At 45.9% G+C, this 19,279-nt stretch overlaps 1 protein-coding gene across 4 annotated transcripts in view; it reads left to right on the top strand.

Moving 5' to 3' along the window:
- Nucleotides 1–19,279, top strand: part of LOC106603811 (protein Jade-1) — a 253,496-nt gene that overhangs the window by 109,881 nt on the left and 124,336 nt on the right. The gene's annotated exons all lie outside the window — the stretch shown is intronic.

Raw genomic sequence — 19,279 nt, 5'->3', positions numbered from 1 at the left:
CAGGCCTGGGATAGATAACATGCATATAGATATAGATACACCAGGCCTGGGATAGATAACATGCATATAGATATAGATACACCAGGCCTGGGATAGATAACATGCATATAGATATAGATACACCAGGCCTGGGATAGATAACATGCATATAGATATAGATACACCAGGCCTGGGATAGATAACATGCATATAGATATAGATACACCAGGCCTGGGATAGATAACATGCATATAGATATAGATACACCAGGCCTGGGATAGATAACATGCATATAGATATAGATACACCAGGCCTGGGATAGATAACATGCATATAGATATAGATACACCAGGCCTGGGATAGATCACATGCATATAGATATAGATACACCAGGCCTGGGATAGATAACATGCATATAGATATAGATACACCAGGCCTGGGATAGATAACATGCATATAGATATAGATACACCAGGCCTGGGATAGATAACATGCATATAGATATAGATACACCAGGCCTGGGATAGATAACATGCATATAGATACAGATACACCAGGCCTGGGATAGATAACATGCATATAGATATAGATACACCAGGCCTAGGATAGATAACATGCATATAGATATAGATACACCAGGCCTGGGATAGATAACATGCATATAGATATAGATACACCAGGCCTGGGATAGATAACATGCATATAGATACAGATACACCAGGCCTGGGATAGATAACATGCATATAGATACAGATACACCAGGCCTGGGATAGATAAGATAACATGCATATAGATATAGAGAGATAGATACACCAGGCCTGGGATAGAGAAGATAACATGCATATAGCTATAGAGACATAGATACACCAGGCCTGGGATAGATAAGATAACATGCATATAGATATAGAGAGATAGATACACCAGGCCTGGGATAGATAAGATAACATGCGTATAGATATAGAGAGATAGATACACCAGGCCTGGGATAGATAAGATAACATGCATATAGATATAGAGATATAGAGACGAGAGATAAATATAGATAGATATGTAGATGTAGAGAGATAGATATAGGGAGATAGATACACAAGGCCTGGGATAGATAAGATAACATGCGTATAGATATAGAGATATAGAGACGAGAGATAAATATAGATAGATAGATAGATAGATAGATAGATAGATAGATAGATAGATAGATAGATAGATAGATAGATAGATAGATAGATAGATAGATAGATAGATAGATAGATAGATAGATAGATAGATAGATAGATAGATAGATAGATAGATAGATAGATAGATAGATAGATAGACCAGGCCTGGGATACATAAGATAACATGCGTATAGATAGAGAGAGATATAGCTATTGAGAAAGGCCACCGTAGGCAGACCTGGCTCTCAAGAGAAGACAGGCTATGTGCACACTGCCCACAAAATTAGGTGGAAACTGAGCTGCACTTCCTAACCTCCTGCCCAATGTATGACCATATTAGAGACACATATTTCCCTCAGATTACACAGATCCACAAAGAATTTGAAAACAAACACGATTTTGATAAACTCCCATATCTTCTGGGTGAAATACCACAGTGTGCCATCACAGCAGCAAGATCTGTGACCTGTTGCCACAAGAAAAGATCAACTAGTGAAGAACAAACACCATTGTAAATACAACCCATATTTATCCTTATTTATTTTCCCTTTTGTACTTTAACCGTTTGTACATTGTTACAACACTGTATATATACATAATATGACATTTGTAATGTCTTTATTATTTTGCGACTTCTGCGAGTGTAATGTGTACTGTTCATTTTTATTGTTTATTTCACTTTTGTATATTATCTACCTCACTTGCTTTGTCAATGTTAACATATGTTTCCCATGCCAATAAAGTCCCTTGAATTGAATTGAAATTGATAGAGAGAGATAGATATACAGAGAGATGGATATAGAGCGAGAGATGGATATAGAGCGAGAGATAGATGTAGAGAGATAGATAGATATAGAGAGATAGATAAGGAAATTAATAGGTCAGTGTGGATATATGCACAAATGACCACGAGTTTGCCTTGATCGATTGATTGATTTAGAATTTGTGGAGATGGAGAGATACATAGCTCAATAAAGGTAGATGAGAAGGGAGTTGATTGCTCTAAGCGGGTGGTATGTTCAAGTTGGTTAGAAAGCTTTGTCCTCCCCCCGTCTGTTCTCTCTGCTCCTGCCTCAGGCTTAGACAGCTAGCTTTAAAATAAATAATGACATCATCTTCCAAAAATTGTGGAAAAGAGAAACTGCAGGGCCTGTCTGGCTCAGCTAGCCTAGTGTTCTTTCTCTCTCTGGGCTCGCTGTCCTCCTCTTACCCTCTGCCGTGCGGTCTCTCTCTCTCTCTCTCTCTCTCTCTCTCTCTCTCTCTCTCTCTCTCTTTCTCTGTCTCTGTCTCTGTCTGTACAAGCTTACTGTGCCGCGGTGGTTTCAGCTAAATGCTTTATGGTTGCGGAGAAATACGGTGAGACTGCTGGGTCACTGTTTGTGCTCCTCTCTCCCCTTTCTCTTTTCATGGAAGATAACCAACACCGCACTACGGGGGGGGGGGGGGGTAGAGAGACCCTCCCTGGGCCAAGTGGAAGTAATTAGCTGTTGCATAACAGTCTCATTTGGTAGACAGAGAATGACAAATTGGCACGGTCTCTTTATCCTCAGTCCCCCTTGAAGCACGGGACAGAAATAATTACATGTATGAGACTCTCCTTTTCTCCAAACGAGATAAGATGAGATAAGGCTTGACACCGCAGCATCAGGCATTTTTCTTTCTGTTTCGACTGTGGTGACAGCGAACTGGAAACCATCATACTTCGAAGACTTTGTCTTTTGTTTGGCCCGAGAGGGGAAGACTTCCTGACCATATACATGGCTTAGGGACTGAGAGGGGAAGACTTCCTGACCATGTACATGGCTTAGGGACTGAGAGGGGAAGACTTCCTGACCATGTACATGGCTTAGGGACTGAGAGGGGAAGACTTCCTGACCATGTACATGGCTTAGGGAATGAGTGGGGAAGACTTCCTGACCATGTACATGGCTTAGGGAATGAGTGGGGAAGACTTCCTGACCATGTACATGGCTTAGGGACTGAGAGGGGAAGACTTCCTGACCATGTACATGGCTTAGGGACTGAGAGGGGAAGACTTCCTGACCGTGTACATGGCTTAGGGACTGAGAGGGGAAGACTTCCTGACCATGTACATGGCTTAGGGACTGAGACGGGAAGACTTCCTGACCATGTACATGGCTTAGGGACTGAGAGGGGAAGACTTCCTGACCATGTACATGGCTTAGGGACTGAGAGGGGAAGACTTCCTGACCGTGTACATGGCTTAGGGACTGAGAGGGGAAGACTTCCTGACCATGTACATGGCTTAGGGAATGAGTGGGGAAGACTTCCTGACCATGTACATGGCTTAGGGAATGAGTGGGGAAGACTTCCTGACCATGTACATGGCTTAGGGACTGAGAGGGGAAGACTTCCTGACCATGTACATGGCTTAGGGAATGAGTGGGGAAGACTTCCTGACCATGTACATGGCTTAGGGACTGAGAGGGGAAGACTTCCTGACCATGTACATGGCTTAGGGACTGAGAGGGGAAGACTTCCTGACCATGTACATGGCTTAGGGACTGAGAGGGGAAGACTTCCTGACCATGTACATGGCTTAGGGACTGAGAGGGGAAGACTTCCTGACCATGTACATGGCTTAGGGACTGAGAGGGGAAGACTTCCTGACCGTGTACATGGCTTATGGACAGAGAGGGGAAGACTTCCTGACCATGTACATGGCTTAGGGACTGAGACGGGAAGACTTCCTGACCATGTACATGGCTTAGGGACTGAGAGGGGAAGACTTCCTGACCATGTACATGGCTTAGGGACTGAGAGGGGAAGACTTCCTGACCGTGTACATGGCTTAGGGACTGAGAGGGGAAGACTTCCTGACCGTGTACATGGCTTAGGGACTGAGAGGGGAAGACTTCCTGACCATGTACATGGCTTAGGGACTGAGAGGGGAAGACTTCCTGACCATGTACATGGCTTAGGGACTGAGAGGGGAAGACTTCCTGACCATGTACATGGCTTAGGGACTGAGAGGGGAAGACTTCCTGACCATGTACATGGCTTAGGGACTGAGAGGGGAAGACTTCCTGACCATGTACATGGCTTAGGGACTGAGAGGGGAAGACTTCCTGACCATGTACATGGCTTAGGGACTGAGAGGGGAAGACTTCCTGACCGTGTACATGGCTTAGGGACTGAGAGGGGAAGACTTCCTGACCGTGTACATGGCTTAGGGACTGAGAGGGGAAGACTTCCTGACCATGTACATGGCTTAGGGACTGAGAGGGGAAGACTTCCTGACCATGTACATGGCTTAGGGACTGAGAGGGGAAGACTTCCTGACCATGTACATGGCTTAGGGACTGAGAGGGGAAGACTTCCTGACCGTGTACATGGCTTAGGGACTGAGAGGGGAAGACTTCCTGACCATGTACATGGCTTAGGGACTGAGAGGGGAAGACTTCCTGACCATGTACATGGCTTAGGGACTGAGAGGGGAAGACTTCCTGACCATGTACATGGCTTAGGGACTGAGAGGGGAAGACTTCCTGACCATGTACATGGCTTAGGGACTGAGAGGGGAAGACTTCCTGACCATGTACATGGCTTAGGGACTGAGACGGGAAGACTTCCTGACCATGTACATGGCTTAGGGACTGAGAGGGGAAGACTTCCTGACCATGTACATGGCTTAGGGGCTGTGAGAAGAGAGGATAGTAAAACAGAAGCTGAGAGAGACTGTTGGGCTTGGTGGACCGCAGGTGGGAGAAGGACGTTTAGAGAGCAGAGCCTTGGCCCGGGAAAATAACAGTGACTCTCCGGGGATTGGGAACAACCTCCTCCCAGTCCTAGAGGCTGTCCCAAATGGCATCCTATTCCCTATAGTGTACTACTTTTGACCAGGGCCCTGTTCAGAAGAAGTGCACTATATAGGCAATAGGGTGCCATTTGGCTGCATCCTCTCCCAGCAGACCAGGAAGTCACAGTACGCTACTTTATGTCCACTTCAACAACTGAGAACTCCCCAAACTCTTCCCATCCATTCAAGACTCCTTCCATGAGGATGATTGACATAAAGAGGCCAGCTCCCAGCCAAAGATGAGTATGGGTCAAGGAGGTTTTAAGAACCCACTGTTCTGTACCAAATCATTACCAGACTGACTGGTGCTGCTGTCTGCCTGCCTGTGCTGCCATGGGTCACTGGGTTCAAGACTGACTGATTTGAGCTTGGCTTGCTGCTCTAGCTGGCCTGGCCTGGTTCAGCTTGGTAATGGTAGCTCTGGCCGCAGCCAGCCTGCAGTCTGTCTAACCACGGTGACTCTGCCTGGGCCTGTGGTCTAGAGGTGTCTGCAGAGATCCAGAGCAGACCCAGATTCAAATACTATAAAAAATCTTTCAAATGCTTTTGAGTGTTTGCTTTAGCCTGCCTGGGGTGACAGATGGGTGGGGTTTGCACTTTTGGGACTATTCTATTGGTTCAATATGTGCCAGGAAGCGCAATCAAGCCCTGCTATAGTATTATGAATATTTTGACTAGTATCTGAACCGAGGTGTGGTCTCCAGTGCTCCAGAGCTGCAGTAAAGGACAGGCTTGGTTAGAGTCCAGGCATACGGTATGGCTGTTATGCTCTCTCAGCAGGGTGGCTGGATGGAGGGGTGAAATCACTTACAGGCCCGGCTTCCCATTACTCTCTCCTGTTAACCATTTCACATCGATGCCCTCTCCTCGCATTGTCTCATCTATGCCTTGGTGAACTCTGGCCCAATCCCAAATCGACACTTGCTCCTACCCCATATGCACAGAAAAGATTTTACGCAATATGGACAAAAATATGCTCAGGTTTGGATTCTGTGGTGAATTTTCTATGAGCCGGTAACTCAGTGTGTTAGTAGAGCTCCCCGTAGTGGTACATCAGCTCTGTGAGTTGAAGACTTGTTAGTTAAACATGAGATGAAATCCATGCAAGCTGTGCTTGGAATAAGTACATGGATCACTGGAAGTAATTTGTATTCCATCCTAAAGCACAACAGCGATTGTGTGTGTAAGCTGTCCCCAGGGCTGTGTGTGTGTGTGTGTGTGTGTGTGTGTGTGTGTGTGTGTGTGTGTGTGTGTGTGTGTGTGTGTGTGTGTGTGTGTGTGTGTGTGTGTGTGTGTGTGGGGGGGGATGCTTCTGTGTGTTTTATAGTAGGAATCCCTTGGGCGGTATGTGTTTGTGTGTTAGTTCTCCCTTGGATATGGGATGTTTGCCTGAGTGGAATTGCGTGTGCACGTATGTAAGGGTTGGACAGTAACCAGATGTTCATACTGTTTCTGTATCATACCGGGCTGTACAGTATTACCGCTGTAACCAACAAGTTTGATTTTGACATCTAGCCACTTAGCTAGCCAGTTAGCAAACAAAATGCTTGGCTGGAGCACTGACCTTAATATTATTTATTTGTCACATCTTAGATTTCTTATAGTTATACTTAACTTATAGTTATAAGCAGGGGTATTTTGAAATACCTTGGTATACAGTATAAACGGTATATCACCCAACCTTAGTGTTTGTGTGTGTGCTAGTTCTCCCCTGGGTAGTGAAGCTGGGTATCTTCCCAAGGGAATGCAGTTCTCCCACCCTACAGACACACACACCCGCTCTATCCATCAGTGCTGATGGTTGGACCCGTGTGGCAGATCAAAGCTGTGTGTCATTGTGAGCTGAGCAACATCTGGGCCATCTGAAGGTTCCTAACCAACCCCCATCTGCCTGCCCTCTGTCCTGTGTGTGTGTGTGTGTGTGTGTGTGTGTGTGTGTGTGTGTGTGTGTGTGTGTGTGTGTGTGTGTGTGTGTGTGTGTGTGTGTGTGTGTGTGTGTGTGTGTGTGTGTGTGTGTGTGTGTGTGTGTGTGTGTGTGTGTGTGTGTGTGTGTGTGTGTGTACATCTACATCCGGGTCACGGCATTGCGATACACAATGTCACGGCAAATGGGTCATTTCTTGGCCTTCCCTGTAGCTCAGTTGGTAGAGCATGGTGTTTGCAACGCCAGGGTTGTGGGTTCGTTTCCCACGGGGGGCCAGCACATAAAATAAATAAATAAATGAAATGTATGCATTCACTACTGTAAGTCGCTCTGGATAAGAGCGTCTGCTAAATGACTAAAATGTAAATGTACATGTACAGTACCAGTCAAAAGTTTGGACATGCCTACTCATTCAAGGCTTTTTCTTTATTTTTACTATTTTTTACATTGTAGAATAATAGTGAAGATATCAAAACTATATAATAACACATGGAATCCTGTAGTAACCAAAAAAGTCTTAAAACAAATCAAAATATATTTTATATTTGAGATTATTCAAAGGAGCCACCCTTTGCCTTGATGACAGCTTTGCACACTCTTGGCATTCTCTCAACCAGCTTCAGCTGGAATGCTTTTCCAACAAGGAGGAGTTCCCACAAATGCTGAGCACATGTTGGCTGCTTTTCCTTCACTTTGCGGTCCAACTCATCCCAAACCATCTCAATTGGGTTGAAGCTCGGGTGATTATGGAGGCCAGGTCATCTGATGCAGCACTCAATCACTCTCCTTCTTGGTCACATAGCCCTTACACAGCCTGGAGGTGTGTTGGGTCATTGTCCTGTTGAAAAACAAATGATAGTCCCACTAAGCGCAAACCAGATGGGATGGCATATTGCTGCAGAATGCTGTGGTAGCCATGCTGGTTAAGTGTGCCTTGAATTCTAAATAAATCACAGACAGTGTCACTGGCAAAGCACCATCACACCTCCTCCTCCATGCTTCACGGTGGGAACCACACATGGGCAGATAATCCGTTCACCTACTCTGCGTCTCACAAAGACACAGCGGTTGTAACCAAAAATCTCAAATTTGGACTCATCAGGCTAAAGGACAGATTTCCACTGGTCTAATGTCCATTGGTTGTGTTTCTTTGCCCAAGCAAGTCTCTTATTATTATTATTGGTGTCCTTTAGTAGTGGTTTCTTTGCAGCAATTTGACCATGAAGGCCTGACTCATTCAGTCTCCTCTGAACAGTTGATGTTGAGATGTGTCTATTACTTGAACTCTGTGAAGCATTTATTTGGGCTGCAATTTCTGAGGCTGGTAACTAATGAACTGATCCTCTGCAGCAGAGGTAACTCTGGGTCTTCCATTCCTGTGGTGGTCCTCATGAAAGCCAGTTTCTTTTTTTGTTGATTTAAAAAAATATTTTTAATTTTATTTTACCCCTTTTTCTCCCCAATTTCATGGTATCCAATTGGTAGTTGTCTCATCACTGTGACTCCCATTCGGACTTGGGGGAGGCTAAGGTCGAGAGCCGTGCATCCTCTGAAACCCAACCCAACCAAGCTGCACTGCTTCTTGACACAATGCCCACTTAACCCGGAAGCCAGCCACACCAATGTGTCTGAGGAAACACCGTACACCTGGTGACCGTGTCAGTGTGCACTGCACCCGGCCCGCCACAGGAGTCGTTAGTGCGTAATGGGACAAGGACATCCCTGCCGGTCAAACCCTCCTCTAACCCGGACGACGCTGGGCCAATTGTGCGCCCCATGGATCTCCTGGTCGCGGCCAGCTGTGACAGAGCCTGGACTCGAACCCAAAATCTCTAGTGGCACAGCGAGCACGGCGATGCAGTGCAGTAGACCACTGCGCCACTCGGGAGGCCCGAGAGCCAGTTTCATTATAGCTCTTTATGGTTCTTGACATTTTCCGCATTGTCTGACATTCATGTCTTAAAGTAATGATGGACTGTCGTTTCTCTTTGCTTATTTGAGCTGTTCTTGCCATAGTATGGACTTGGTCTTTTACCAAATAGTGCTATCTTCTGTATACCCAACTACCTTGTCACAACACAACTGATTGGCTCAAACGCTTTAAGAAGGATTGAAATTCCATATATTAACTTTGAATTTTTTACATTTTTTTATTTCACCTTTATTTAACCAGGTAGGCAAGTTGAGAACAAGTTCTCATTTACAACCTGGCCAAGATAAAGCAAAGCAGTGTGACACAGACAACAACACAGAGTTACACATGGAGTAAACAAACAAGCCAATAACACAATAAACAAGTCAATGATACAGTAGAAAAAAGAAAGTCTATATACAGTGTGTGCAAAAGGCATGAGGAGGTAGACATTTACACTTACATTTAAATGAGCATATGAAGATGTGCATGTAGAGATACTGGTGTGCAAAAAGAGCAGAAAAGTAAATAAAATAAAAACAGTAAGGGGATGAGGTAGGTAGATTGGGTGGGCTATTTACAGATGGACTATGTACAGCTGCAGCGATCGGTTAGTTGCTCAGATAGCTGATGTTTAAAGTTGGTGAGGGAAATAAAAGTCTCCAACTTCAGCGATTTTTGCAATTTGTTCCAGTCACTGGCAGAAGAGAACTGGAATGAAAGGCGGCCAAATTAGGTGTTGGCTTTGGGGATTATCAGTGAGATATACCTGCTGGAACGTGTGCTACGGGTGGGTGTTGTTATCGTGACCAGTGAACTGAGATAAGGTGGAGCTTTACCAAGCATAGTCTTATAGATGACCTGGAGCCAGTGGGTCTGGCGACGAATATGTAGTGAGGGCCAGCCGACAAGAGCATACAGGTCGCAGTGGTGGGTGGTATAAGGTGATTTGGTAACAAAACGGATGGCACTGTGATAGACTGCATCCAGTTTACTGAGTAGAGTATTGGAAGCTATTTTGTAGATGACATCGCCGAAGTCGAGGATCGGTAGGATAGTCAGTTTTACTAGGGTAAGTTTGGCGGCGTGAGTGAAGGAGGCTTTGTTGCGAAATAGAAAGCCGATTCTAGATTTGATTTTGGATTGGAGATGTTTAATATGAGTCTGGAAGGAGAGTTTACAGTCTAGCCAGACACCCAGGTATTTGTAGTGGTCCACATAATCTAGGTCGGAATCGCCCAGGGTGGTGATGCTAGTCGGGCGGGCAGGTGCGGGCAGTGAACGGTTGAAAAGCATGCATTTGGTTTTACGAGTGTTTAAGAGCAGTTGGAGGCCACGGAAGGGGTGTTGTATGGCATTGAAGCTCGTTTGGAGGTTAGTTAGCACAGTGTCCAAGGAAGGGCCAGAAGTATACAGAATGGTGTCATCTGCGTAGAGGTGGATCAGGGAATCGCCCGCAGCAAGAGTGACATCATTTATATATACAGAGAAAATAGTCGGCCCGAGAATTGAACCCTGTGGTACCTCCATAGAGACTGCCAGAGGTCCGGACAACAGGCCCTCCGATTTGACACACTGAACTCTGTCTGCAAAGTAGTTGGTGAACCAGGCGAGGCAGTCATTAGAAAAACCAAGGCTATTGAGTCTGCCGATAAGAATACGGTGATTGACAGAGTCGAAAGCCTTGGCCAGGTCGATGAAGACGGCTGCACAGTACTGTCTTTTATCGATGGCGGTTATGATATCATTTAGTACCTTGAGCGTGGGTGAGGTGCACCCGTGACCGGCTCGGAAACCGGATTGCACAGCGGAGAAGGTACGGTGGGATTCGAAATGGTCAGTGATCTGTTTATTAACTTGGCTTTCGAAGACTTTGGATAGGCAGGGCAGGATGGAAATAGGTCTGTAACCGTTTGGGTCTAGGGTGTCACCCCCTTTGAAGAGGGGGATGACCGCGGCAGCTTTCCAATCTTTAGGGATCTCAGACGATACGAAAGAGAGGTTGAACAGACTGGTAATAGGGGTTGCAACAATGGCAGCGGATAGTTTTAGAAAGAGAGGTTACTGATTGTCTAACCCAGCTGATTTGTATGGGTCCAGGTTTTGCAGCTCTTTCAGAACATCTGCTATCTGGATTTGGGTGAAGGAGAAGCTGGGGAGGCTTGGGCGAGTAGCTGCGGGGGGGGGGGGGGTGGAGCTGTTGGCCGGGGTTGGAGTAGCCAGGAGAACGGCATGGCCAGCCGTTGAGAAATGCTTATTGAAATTTTCGATTATCATGGATTTATCGGTGGTGACCGTGTTACCTAGCCTGTTAGGGCTAGGGGGCAGTATTGACACGGCTGGATAAAAAACGTACCCGATTTAATCTGGTTACTACTCCTGCACAGTAACTAGAATATGCATATAATTATTGGCTTTGGATAGAAAACACCATAAAGTTTCTAAAACTGTTTGAATGGTGTCTGTGAGTATAACAGAACTCATATGGCAGGCAAAAACCTGAGAAGATTTCATGCAGGAAGTGGCCTGTCTGACAAGGTGTCGTTCTTCTTGCCTCTGTTTATTGAAGACTGAGGATCTCTGCTATAACGTGACACTTCTTACGGCTCCCATAGGCTCTCAGAAGGCGGCAAAAAGCTGAATCGTGGCTTTGCAGGCTCTGGCTGAAAAAAAGTAGCGCGTTTGGGTAGTGGCTGGTTACAGTACTGTGAGACTCAGGCGCGTGCCCTCGTCGACCGAATGCTTTGTTTTCTTTCCTCTGTTTACCTAAACGCAGATTCCCGGTCGGAATATTATCGCTTTTTTACGAGAAAAATGGCATAAAAATGGATTTTAAACAGCGGTTGACATGCTTCGAAGTACGGTAATGGAATATTTAGAAATTCTTTGTCACGAATTGCGCCATGCTCGTGACCCTTATTTACACTTCGGATAGTGTCTGGAACGCACGAACAAAACGCCGCTATTTGGATATAACGATGGATTATTTTGGACCAAACCAACATTTGTTATTGAAGTAGCAGTCCTGGGAGTGCATTCTGACGAAGAACATCAAAGGTAATCAAACTTTTGTAATAGTAAATCTGACTTTGGTCAGGGCTAAAGTTGGTGGGTGTCTAAATAGCTAGCCGTGATGGCTGGGCTATCTACTGAGAATATTGCAAAATGTGCTTTCACCGAAAAGCTATTTTAAAATCGGACACCTCGATTGCACAAAGGAGTTCTGTATCTATAATTCTTTAAATAATTGTTGTGTTTTTTGTGAACGTTTATCGTGAGTAATTTAGTAAATTCACCGGAGGTTTGCGGGGGGTATGCTAGTTCTGAACGTCACATGCTAATGTAAAAAGCTGGTTTTTGATATAAATATGAACTTGATTGAACAAAACATGCATGTATTGTATAACATAATGTCCTAGGGTTGTCATCTGATGAAGATCATCAAAGGTTAGTGCTGCATTTAGCTGTCTTCTGTTATGTGACATTGTATGCTAGCTTGAAAAATGGGTGTCTGATTATTTCTGGCTGGGTACTCTGCTGACATGTTTTGCTTTCGTTGTAAAGCCTTTTTGAAATCGGACAGTGTGGTTAGATTAACGAGAGTCTTGTCTTTAAAATGCTGTAAAATAGTCATATGTTTGAGAAATTGAAGTAATAGCATTTCTAAGGTATTTGAATAACGCGCCACAGGATTCAACTGGCTGTTGAGTTGGTGGGACGAATTCGTCCCGCCTAGCCCAGAGAGGCTAGCCTCAGTGCAGTGGGCAGCTGGGAGGAGGTGCTCTTGTTCTCCATGGACTTTACAGTGTCCCAGAACTTTTTGGAGTTAGAGTTACAGGATGCAAATTTATGCTTGAAAAAGCTAGTCTTTGCTTTCCTGACTGACTGCGTGTATTGGTTCCTGACTTCCCTGAACAGTTGCATATCACGGGGACTCAGCCACATGATGTTTTTGTGCTGGTCAAGGGCAGTCAGGTCTGGAGTGAAGCAAGGGCTATATCTGTTCTTAGTTCTGCATTTTTTGAACAGGGCATGCTTATCTAAGATGGTGAGGAATTTACTTTTAAAGAATGACCAGGCATCCTCGACTGACGGGATTTACATTTACATTTAAGTCATTTAGCAGACGCTCTTATCCAGAGCGACTTACAAATTGGAGGTCAATATCCTTCCAGGATACCCGGGCCAGGTCGATTAGAAAGGCGTGCTCGCAGAAGTGTTTTATGGAGCGTTTGACAGTGATGAGGAGTGGTCGTTTGACCGCCGACCCATAGCGGATACAGGCAATGAGTCAGTGATCGCTGAGATCCTGGTTGAAAACAGCGGAGGTGTATTTGGAGGGCAAGTTGGTCAGGATAACGTCTATGAGGGTGCCCATGTTTACGGATTTGGGGTTGTACCTGGTGGGTTCCTTGATGATTCGTGTGAGATTGAGGGCATCTAGCTTAAATTGTAGGACTGCCGGGGTGTTAAGCATATCCCAGTTTATGTCACCTAGCCAGGATTCAGACACGGCAAGGACATCAGGGTTCGCCGAGTGTACTAAAGTAGTGAGTAAAACAAACTTAGGGAGGAGGCTTCTAATGTTGACATGCATGAAACCAAGGCCTTTTCGATCACAGAAGTCAACAAATGAGGGTGCCTGGGGACATGCAGGGCCTGGGTTTACCTCCACATCACCCGAGGAACAGAGGAGGAGTAGGATGAGGGTACGGCTAAAGGCTATCAAAACTGGTCGCCTAGAGCGTTGGGGACAAAGAATAAAAGGAGCGGATTTCTGGGCGTGGTAGAATAGATTCAGGGCATAATGTGCAGACAGGGGTATGGTAGGGTCCGGGTACAGCGGAGGTAAGCCCAGGCACTGAGTGATGATAAGAGAGGTTGTATCTCTGGACATGCTGGTTATAATGGGTGAGGTCATCGCATGTGTGGGAGGTGGGACAAAGGAGGTAACAGAGGTATGATGAGTGGAACTAGGGACTCCATTGTAAACTAAAACAATAACTAACCTAAGCAACAGTATACAAGGCATATTGACATTTGAGAGAGACATACAGCGAGGCATAAAGTAATCACAGGTGTTGATTGGGAGAGCTAGCTAGACAACAACGGGTGAGACAACAGCTGATCACCTAAAACAACAACAACAACAGGTAAAATGGCGATGACTGTACAGAGGGTTGGTTAACTACACACACAGCCTGAGTTCGCGGCTGGGGCCGACAGATAAACAAATAATAAACAGAATGGAGTACCGTGATTAATGGACAGTTCAGCAGGCATCAGCTATGTAGCCAAGTGATCATAGGGTCCAGGGGGCAGCGGTAGATGGAAAAGGGAGGCCGCGGAGTAGTCGCTACTACGCTAGCATGCGAGCGACACGGCACTTAAAGTTAGTAGCCCGGGGCTAGTAGAAGCGTCTGCTCCGACGTCCGACGGAGGCCGGTTGGAGGCACAGCGGATGGAGTATTCGTCGGTAGACCAGTCGTGGTGGTGCGGTGGGGCGCCGTGTCGACAAAGGATCCAAGCCAGATGGCGAAAGAGGTATTGTAGATGTAGTAATTTAGTTTGCTCTCCGGGGGATGCGCCTGGGTCACGGCTACCTGGTGCTAGCTTCAAGGCATGGGGCGTTAGCCACTATAGCCACTCGGTAGCAGCGGTGATTCGGTGCCAAGGTCCAGAGCTTACGGCAAGGATCCGGTGGAGTAGTGGGTTCTAGCCGTGTTTGGGTGGGGTTGGGGTGAACAACTGAGTAGGCCGGGAGGTGGGCCTTAGGGATAGCTTCGGTACTGGGTAACTCGGTGGGTGCTAGCTAGCTGTGAAGATCAGGAGTAATGGTCCAGGGATTACGGCAGGAATCCGGCGTTGTAGTGGAGAGACAGTCCGATACTGGTAGGCTGGCGAGTATTATCCAAGCTAAAAAAAGGGCTGGTATCTGTGCAGAAGGTAGTGGCTAACAATGACTAAATAGCTTGTAGCTAAATTAGCTGGTTAGCTTCTGATGGCTAGGTGGCTCTTGCTATAAGGTCTAAAAATTAAAGATAATAGCGGTTCTGTATTACATTGGGTGAGGCAGGTTACCGGAAGGTATATTTGAGTTAAAATGGAAAGAGATTGAAAATAAAAATGGAAATATGTACAAAAAAGGACGAAAAATACAAAAGTACTCGGAGAGGACGAACAAAACACGTCTGCACTGCTACGCCATCTTGGTAGTGTTAACAAGGCACACCTATTAATTCAAATGCATTCCAGGTGACTATATCATGAAACTGGTTGAGAGAATGCCAAAGTGTGCAAAGCTGTCATCAAGGCAAAGGGTGACTACTTTAATGAATCTAAAATCTAAAATATATTTTGAACAGTCAAAACTGTTCGCTCCTCTGGCACCCCAATGATGGAACAAGCTCCCTCACGACCCCAGGACAGCGGAGTCAATCACCACCTTCCGGAGACACCTGAAACCCCACCTCTTTAAGGAATACCTGGGATAGGATAAAGTAATCCTTCTAACCCCCCCCCAAAAAAGAGAAAAGATCTAGATTGTAAAGTGGTTGTTCCACTGGATATCATAAGGTGAATGCACCAATTTGTAAGTCGCTCTGGATAAGAGTGTCTGCTAAAATGACGTAAATGATTTGTTTAACGCTTTTTTGCTTACTACATCAAATCAAATTTTATTGGTCACATACACATGGTTAGCAGATGTTATTGTGAGTGTAGCGAAGTGCATGTGCTTCTAGTAACGAACAGTGCAGCAGTATCAACAAATAATCTAACAATTCCACAACAACTAACTAATACACACATCTAAGTAAAGGAATGGAATAAGAATATGTACATATAAATATATGGATGGGCCATGACCGAGCGGCATAGACGAGATGCAATAGATGGTATAAAATACAGTATATACATCTGGGATGAGTAGTGCAAGATATGCAAACATCATTATTAAAGTGGCATTAATAAAGTGATTAGTTATCCATTTGTTAGAGTGGCCAATGATTTCAAGTCTGTATGTAGGCAGCAGCCTCTGTTTTAGTGATGGCTGTTTAACAGTCTGATGGCCTTGAGATGAAGCTATTTTTCAGTCTCTCGGTCCCTTGAATGAGTAGGTGTGTCCAAACTTTTGACTGGTACTGTATGTATCACATTTTGTGTACCCTGCTACCTCACCCATAAAGAGTGCTTTAGGAGGGAAGCTGTAGTTGATCATGCCACGTGAAATACCAGGCAGCCCTGCTCCTATCACTTCCCCTGCTGCCCTGTGGTGCACATGTCTCTGTGGTTTGGTGAGGGAGGGAGCCCTCCTTGGATAGCTGTGGCCACTCAGGGCTTTGCAGGTGGCAGCAGGGCCCTCAAAGGTTGCATCCCAAATGGCAACCTATTTTCTAGTGGGCACTGGTCAAAAGTAGTACACTATAAAGGGGATAGGGTACATTTTGGAAAGGACCTCTGCTCTGTTCCGCCTGGGTGAGTGACTCATCCTCACTCACTCATCAGGGACCAGGGCCTGTAGATCCCCTCTCACTCACGTGCTCTCTCGCTCTCTCTCTTACTTCACTTCCTCATCCTGCTAAACACAGCTGGCAACGGGAAGCCATTCTCTTTTAATGACCTCATCGGGGACGCCGAAGCACCCTGGCTAGTCACTTAAGCCTTCCCGCTTTAAGGAGCGTAAACATTGTTTATTTGGGTTGTGTTACCCAGCGGACTCCAATCTCTCAGCCGCCCCAAAAACTATCACGCACTGCTCTCCAGTCTTTCGATCAGCCTTTCCTCCTCCTCCTCCTCCTCCTCCTCCTCCTCCCTTTCCCCTCTACTCCTCCATCCTTCATTTTCCTCTCCTCTTCCACTTGAGGTTTGGTGGTTTTTTTTATGTATTTTTTTATTGTATTTTTAAGGTGGCGTAGTCTCATGTTGTTTCTTCTTCCTGTTGGTGGCTGTTCTGTTCTGTTGCATTGTCCGCTGCATTGTTTTGGATGACCTCATTCGGAGCGTCCTTCCGCCTCTCGCTGTGTTTTCAGAGAGAGAGGGATGACAGAGAAGGCATGAGGGAGTGGGTAAATAAACACCTTTACTCTCAGAGAAATGAGGCGAAGGAGTGGAGTGGCATGACTGCACCACAGACCAGACTAAATGAGTGCCACACAGGACCCAGCCAGTCCAGACCAGACTAAATGATGGCAACAAAGGACCTAGCAGCTTTCCTTGGGTTGTTGCATCTCTATAGACTGAAAGTGGCTTCATTTCCTCGTCCTTGTCTTCTCTTCACCTGCATTGACTATTCAGCTTCATAGATTACTATTCTGAATTTTGACTTATCAGCTTCAACATTCAATGTAAACATCGGTCAAACAAAGTTATTCAGGAGCTTTTCATGTGGGGTGTGCTGGCTGGCTGGCTGGATGCTGGTGGGCTGGCTGCCTGGAAGTGTCTCAGACAGGGAGAGGAATGCAGAGGGCTGTGCCACAGCTGCATAGGAAGAGGGTAGGGTGTGCAGGAACCAAAAACGCATACCAAGCAGCACGATGACGCTGCATGTGGGTTAGATGTGTACTTACTGTGCCCCATTATTAGTGGGGTATTTAGAACGTCTGACTGTGACTGAACCCCAGGCAGCCCGTTAGATGAGAGGCTGATGGAGAAAGCAGAGAGGGGAGAGCGAGGGGGGCAGACCTGGGTTCAAATACTATTAGGAATCTTAGAAATACTTTGAGCGTTTACTCTAGCCTGCCTGGAGTGCCAATTGGGCAGGGTTTGCAGTTGTGGGACTATTCTATTGGTCCATTTTAGCCAGGCAAGCTCAATCGAACACAGATAGATATAGTATTTGAAAGGATTTCAAATAGTATTTGAACCCAGGTCTGGAGAGGGGTCATGCTGCTACATTGAACTCTACTGTATCATTAGTCTGCTAAACTAAACAAACCAGTTGAATGGAGATCAATGATGAGGCCGTTGGAAATGAGGCGGGTCAGATGACTCTGTCAGGTCTGTGGTTACCTGCTAGCCAGCTGCGCTGCTTCTAACCGCTGTCTGTCAGCTTTACACAGTGGAGAGGGGAAGTTCAGCATGGGACCGAGCACATTTTGTGTGTGTGTGTGTGTGTGTGTGTGTGTGTGTGTGTGTGTGTGTGTGTGTGTGTGTGTGTGTGTGTGTGTGTGTGTGTGTGTGTGTGTGTGTGTGTGTGTGTGTAAGACTGCGGGGAGGGGGGGGGCAGGTAGCTGACTAGTGGTGGCTATTCAGCAGCCAGTTAGTCTGAGGGTAGAAACTATTGGTCCGTTTTTCAGTTTTTGCCATGATGCTCCTTTACTGCCTGCGTCTGAGTTATTGAAGTGGGGAGAACAGGGCATGTCTTGGGTGGCTGGGGACCCTGCCTATCTTCTTGGCCTTCCTGTGACACCTGGTGTTATAGGTGTCCTGTAGGGCAGGCAGTGTGCACCCAATGGTGCGTTCGTCTGCAGGTATCACCCTCTGAAAAGCCTTGCATCCGCGGCGGTAGAGTTGCTGAACCAGGCTGTGATGCAGCCCGACAGTATGCTCTCGATGGTGCTCCTGCAGAACACTGTGAGGGCCCTCAGGGACAGGCGGAATTTCTTCAGGATCCTGAGGTTGAAGAGTCACTGTCGTGCCTTCACTACGGTGTCCGTGTGGTTAGACTATTTAAGCTTCTCTGCAATGTGTATGCAGAGGAATTTGAAGTTATTGACCGTCTCCACGGCGGCCCCATTGATGAGGATGGGGGCGTGTCCAGCCTGGTTTCTCCTGAAGTCTACAATCAGCTTCTTTTGTCTCGCTAACGTTGAGGGAGAGGTTGTTTACCTGGCACCACACTGTCAGTGCCTACCTCCTCCCTGTAGGCTGTCTCGGCGTTGTTGGTGATCAGGCCTACTACTGTCAGGTCGTCAGCGGACTTGATGATGGTGTTGGAACTACAGTTGAAGTCGGAAGTTTACATACACTTAGGTTGGAGTCATTAAAACTCGTTTTTCAACCACTTCACAAATTTCTTGTTAACAAACTATAGTTTTGGCAAGTCGGTAAGGACATCTACTTGGTGCATGACACAAGTCGTTTTTCCAACAATTGCTTACAGACAGATAATTTCCCCTATAACTCACGGTATCACAATTCCAGTGGGTCAGAAGTTTACATACACTAAGTTGACTGTGCCTTTAAACAGCTTGGAAAATTCCAGAAAATGATGTCATGTTTTATAAGCTTCTGATAGGCTAATTGACATCATTTGAGTCAATTGGAGGTGTACCTGTGGATGTATTTCAAGGCCTACCTTCAAACTCAGTGCCTCTTTGCTTGACATCATGGGAAAATCAAAAGAAATCAGCTGTCGTGTCTTTGGGCACCATTAAACTGAAGACATGTTTATCAAAATAACTCCCTGCTATTATTATTACGCGATTAAACTGATTAATTGTTTAACTGTAATTAACTAGGAGATCGGGGCACCAAGGAAAATATTC

Source organism: Salmo salar, chromosome ssa04 (genome assembly GCF_905237065.1).
Source record: "Salmo salar chromosome ssa04, Ssal_v3.1, whole genome shotgun sequence".
NCBI lineage: Eukaryota > Metazoa > Chordata > Actinopteri > Salmoniformes > Salmonidae > Salmo > Salmo salar.
Note: the sequence above shows the minus strand (reverse complement) of the source record. Positions and strands in the feature narration are given on the sequence as shown.